This window comes from Pseudophryne corroboree, unplaced genomic scaffold (genome assembly GCF_028390025.1).
Source record: "Pseudophryne corroboree isolate aPseCor3 unplaced genomic scaffold, aPseCor3.hap2 scaffold_745, whole genome shotgun sequence".
Lineage (NCBI taxonomy): Eukaryota > Metazoa > Chordata > Amphibia > Anura > Myobatrachidae > Pseudophryne > Pseudophryne corroboree.
In genome coordinates this window covers 239902-245901 of record NW_026970325.1, presented here as the reverse complement: position 1 = coordinate 245901, position 6000 = coordinate 239902, and positions in this window count along the sequence as shown.

Below are 6000 nucleotides of genomic sequence, written 5' to 3'. Positions count from 1 at the left end.
GTCGCGTTCCGCTTGACTTGACAATTTTCTCACCAGCAGGTCTTTGAACCCCAGCAGACTTGTGTGTGCCGGAAGAGAGATCCAAGGTAGGTTTTAAATCTAGGATCGAGCACGGTGGCCAAAATGTAGTGCTCTGATTTCAACGGATTGACCACCCGTGAATCCTTGTTAAGCGAATTAAGGGCTCCATCCACAAGTCCCACATGCCTAGCGGAATCGCTCTGTGTTAGCTCCTCCTTCAATGTCTCCAGCTTCTTCTGCAAAAGCCTGATGAGGGGAATGACCTGACTCAGGCTGGCAGTGTCTGAACTGACTTCACGTGTGGCAAGTTCAAAGGGCAGCAGAACCTTGCACAACGTTGAAATCATTCTCCACTGCGCTTGAGACAGGTGCATTCCACCTCCTATATCGTGCTCAATTGTATAGGCTTGAATGGCCTTTTGCTGCTCCTCCAACCTCTGAAGCATATATAGGGTTGAATTCCACCTCGTTACCACTTCTTGCTTCAGATGATGGCAGGGCAGGTTCAGGCGTTTTTGGTGTTGCTCCAGTCTTCTGTACGTGGTGCCTGTACGCCGAAAGTGTCCCGCAATTCTTCTGGCCACCGACAGCATCTCTTGCATGCCCCTCTCGTTTTTTAAATAATTCTGCACCACCAAATTCAAGGTATGTGCAAAACATGGGACGTGCTGGAATTTGCCCATATTTTATGCACACACAATATTGCTGGCGTTGTCCGATGCCACAAATCCACAGGAGAGTCCAATTGGGGTAAGCCCTTCCGCGATGATCTTCCTCAGTTGCCGTAAGAGGTTTTCAGCTGTGTGCGTATTCTGGAAACCGGTGATACAAAGCGTAGCCTGCCTAGGAAATAGTTGGCGTTTGCGAGATGCTGCTACTGGTGCCGCCGCTGCTGTTCTTGCGGCGGGAGTCCATACATCTACCCAGTGGGCTGTCACAGTTATATAGTCCTGACCCTGCCCTGCTCCACTTGTCCACATGTCCGTGGTTAAGTGGACATTGGGTACAGCTGCATTTTTTAGGACACTGGTGAGTCTTTTTCTGACGTCCGTGTACATTCTCGGTATCGCCTGCCTAGAGAAGTGGAACCTAGATGGTATTTGGTAACGGGGGCACACTACCTCAAGAAATTGTCTAGTTCCCTGTGAACTAACGGCGGATACCGGACGCACGTCTAACACCAACATAGTTGTCAAGGCCTCAGTTATCCGCTTTGCAACAGGATGACTGCTGTGATATTTCATCTTCCTCGCAAAGGACTGTTGGACAGTCAATTGCTTGGTGGAAGTAGTAAAAGTGGGCTTACGACTTCCCCTCTGGGATGACCATCGACTCCCAGCAGCAACAACAGCAGCGCCAGCAGCAGTAGGCGTTACACGCAAGGATGCATCGGAGGAATCCCAGGCAGGAGAGGACTCGTCAGAATTGCCAGTGACATGGCCTGCAGGACTATTGGCATTCCTGGGGAAGGAGGAAATTGACACTGAGGGAGTTGGTGGGGTGGTTTGCGTGAGCTTGGTTACAAGAGGAAGGGATTTACTGGTCAGTGGACTGCTTCCGCTGTCGCCCAAAGTTTTTGAACTTGTCACTGACTTATTATGAATGCGCTGCAGGTGACGTATAAGGGAGGATGTTCCGAGGTGGTTAACGTCCTTACCCCTACTTATTATAGCTTGACAAAGGCAACACACGGCTTGACACCTGTTGTCCGCATTTCTGTTGAAATACTTCCACACCGAAGAGCTGATTTTTTTGGTATTTTCACCAGGCATGTCAATGGCCATATTCCTCCCACAGACAACAGGTGTCTCCCCGGGTGCCTGACTTAAACAAACCACCTCACCATCAGAATCCTCCTGGTCAATTTCCTCCCCAGCGCCAGCAACACCCATATCCTCCTCATCCTGGTGTACTTCAACACTGACATCTTCAATCTGACTATCAGGAACTGGACTGCGGGTGCTCCTTCCAGCACTTGCAGGGGGCGTGCAAATGGTGGAAGGCGCATGCTCTTCACGTCCAGTGTTGGGAAGGTCAGGCATCGCAACCGACACAATTGGACTCTCCTTGTGGATTTGGGATTTCGAAGAACGCACAGTTCTTTGCTGTGCTTTTGCCAGCTTGAGTCTTTTCATTTTTCTAGCGAGAGGCTGAGTGCTTCCATCCTCATGTGAAGCTGAACCACTAGCCATGAACATAGGCCAGGGCCTCAGCCGTTCCTTGCCACTCCGTGTGGTAAATGGCATATTGGCAAGTTTACGCTTCTCCTCCGACAATTTTATTTTAGATTTTTGAGTTCTTTTTTTACTGATATTTGGTGTTTTGGATTTTACATGCTCTGTACTATGACATTGGGCATCGGCCTTGGCAGACAACGTTGCTGGCATTTCATCGTCTCGGCCATGACTAGTGGCAGCAGCTTCAGCACGAGGTGGAAGTCGATCTTGATCTTTCCCTATTTTTGGAACCTCAACATTTTTGTTCTCCATATTTTAATAGGCACAACTAAAAGGCACCTCAGGTAAACAATGGAGATGGATGGATACTAGTATACTTATGGATGACGAGCGACTGCCGACACAGAGGTAGCTACAGCCGTGGACTACCGTACTGTGGCCCTCATTCCGAGTCGTTCGCTCGGTATATTTCATCGCATCGCAGTGAAATTCCGCTTAGTACGCATGCGCAATATTCGCACTGCGACTGCGCCAAGTAATTTAACAATGAAGATAGTATTTTTACTCACGGCTTTTTCTTCGCTCCGGCGATCGTAATGTGATTGACAGGAAATGGGTGTTACTGGGCGGAAACACGGCGTTTCAGGGGCGTGTGGTTAAAAACGCTACCGTTTCCAGAAAAAACGCAGGAGTGGCCGGAGAAACGGAGGAGTGTCTGGGCGAACGCTGGGTGTGTTTATGACGTCAAACCAGGAACGACAAGCACTGAACTGATCGCAGATGCCGAGTAAGTCTGAAGCTACTCTGAAACTGCTAAGTAGTTTGTAATCGCAATATTGCGAATACATCGGTCGCAATTTTAAGAAGCTAAGATTCACTCCCAGTAGGCGGCGGCTTAGCGTGTGTAACTCTGCTAAAATCACCTTGCGAGCGATCAACTCGGAATGAGGGCCTGTGTCTGCTGCTAATATAGACTGGATGATAATGAGATAAAATTAAAATATATATATATATATATATATCACACTAGTACTGCAGCCGGACAGGTATATATTATGTAATGACGGACCTGCTGGACACTGTCTGTCAGCACTGCAGACTCCTAAAGTAAGCTACTAGTATCAAGAAGATAGAAAAAAAAAAACCACGGGTAGGTGGTATACAATTATGGATGGACGAGCGACTGCCGACACAGAGGTAACTACAGCCGTGGACTACCGTACTGTGTCTGCTGCTAATATAGACTGGATGATAATGAGATAAAATTAATATATATATATATATCACACTAGTACTGCAGCCGGACAGGTATATATTATGTAATGACGGACCTGCTGGACACTGTCTGTCAGCACTGCAGACTCCTAAAGTAAGCTACTAGTATCAAAAAGATAGAAAAAAAAAAAACCACGGGTAGGTGGTATACAATTATGGATGGACGAGCGACTGCCGACACAGAGGTAGCTACAGCCGTGGACTACCGTACTGTGTCTGCTGCTAATATAGACTGGATGATAATGAGATAAAATTAAAATATATATATATATATATATATCACACTAGTACTGCAGCCGGACAGGTATATATTATGTAATGACGGACCTGCTGGACACTGTCTGTCAGCACTGCAGACTCCTAAAGTAAGCTACTAGTATCAAGAAGATAGAAAAAAAAAAAACCACAGGTAGGTGGTATACAATTATGGATGGACGAGCGACTGCCGACACAGAGGTAGCTACAGCCGTGGACTACCGTACTGTGTCTGCTGCTAATATAGACTGGATGATAATGAGATAAAATTAAAATATATATATATTATATATCACACTAGTACTGCAGCCGGACAGGTATATATTATGTAATGACGGACCTGCTGGACACTGTCTGTCAGACTCAGCACTGCAGACTCCTAAAGTAAGCTACTAGTATCAAGAAGATAGAAAAAAAAAAAACCACGGGTAGGTGGTATACAATTATGGATGGACGAGCGACTGCCGACACAGAGGTAGCTACAGCCGTGGACTACCGTACTGTGTCTGCTGCTAATATAGACTGGATGATAATGAGATAAAATTAAAATATATATATATATCACACTAGTACTGCAGCCGGACAGGTATATATTATGTAATGACGGACCTGCTGGACACTGTCTGCAGAATGCGTTTATAAAAACACCACACGACGAGTGTTTTACTTTTTCAGGCAGACAATCACAATATACTGGTGGTCAGCAGACAATCACAATACTGGTGGTCAGTGGTCACTGGTCAGTCACACTGGCAGTGGCACTCTGGCAGCAAAAGTGTGCACTGTACTTAAAATATGTACTCCTGCTATAACTGCTCCCCAGTCTCCCCCACAATTAAGCTGTGTGAGCAGTGAGCACTCAGCACAGTCAGATAATGATATACAGTATTACATATAATGCAGCACACTGGGCTGAGCACAGATATGGTATGTGACTGTGTCACACTGTGTATCGTTTTTTTTCAGGCAGAGAACGGATTAATTAAACTGGTGGTCACTGGTCACACTATCAGCAGCAAGTAGTACTCCTCCTAATAATATGCTCCCCAAAATTTGTGTCTCTCTCTAGTACTCTAGTCTAAACGGAGAGGACGCCAGCCACGTCCTCTCCCTATCAATCTCAATGCACGTGTGAAAATGGCGGCGACGCGCGGCTCCTTATATAGAATCCGAGTCTCGCGATAGAATACGAGCCTCGCGAGAATCCGACAGCGGGATGATGACGTTCGGGCGCGCTCGGGTTAACCGAGCAAGGCGGGAAGATCCGAGTCGCTCGGCCCCGTGTAAAAAAACCTGAAGTTCGGGCGGGTTCGGATTCCGAGGAACCGAACCCGCTCATCTCTACCCTCTATACAGTACACTGACCTCTATATACCTGCTAGTACATCCCTGATGCCTATATTCCCTAAGCTAAATCCCAGACGCCTCTATTCCCTACGCTACATCCCTGACGCCTCTATTCCCTATGCTACATCCCTGACGCCTCTATACCCTACGCTACATCCCTGATGCCTCTATTCCCTACGCTACATTCCTGATGCCTCTATAACCTACGCTACATCCCTGACGCCTCTATACCCTACGCTACATCCCTGACGCCTCTATACAGTACAATGCATTACTGATCCCTCTAGACCATACATCAGAGAGATAGTGAAACACTGGAAAAAATAAGAATTTACTTACCGATAATTCTATTTCTCATAGTCCGTAGTGGATGCTGGTGACTCCGTAAGGACCATGGGGAATAGCGGCTCCGCAGGAGACTGGGCACATCTAAAGAAAGCTTTAGGACTAGCTGGTGTGCACTGGCTCCTCCCCCTATGACCCTCCTCCAAGCCTCAGTTAGGATACTGTGCCCGGACGAGCGTACACAATAAGGAAGGATTTTGAATCCCGGGTAAGACTCATACCAGCCACACCGATCACACCGTATAACTTGTGATCTGAACCCAGTTAACAGTATGATAACAGAGGAGCCTCTGAAAAGATGGCTCCCAACAATAATAACCCGATTTTTGTAACAATAACTATGTACAAGTATTGCAGACAATCCGCACTTGGGATGGGCACCCAGCATCCACTACGGACTATGAGAAATAGAATTATCGGTAAGTAAATTCTTATTTTCTCTAACGTCCTAAGTGGATGCTGGGGACTCCGTAAGGACCATGGGGATTATACCAAAGCTCCCAAACGGGCGGGAGAGTGCGGATGACTCTGCAGCACCGAATGAGAGAACTCCAGGTCCTCCTCAGCCAGGGTATCAAAT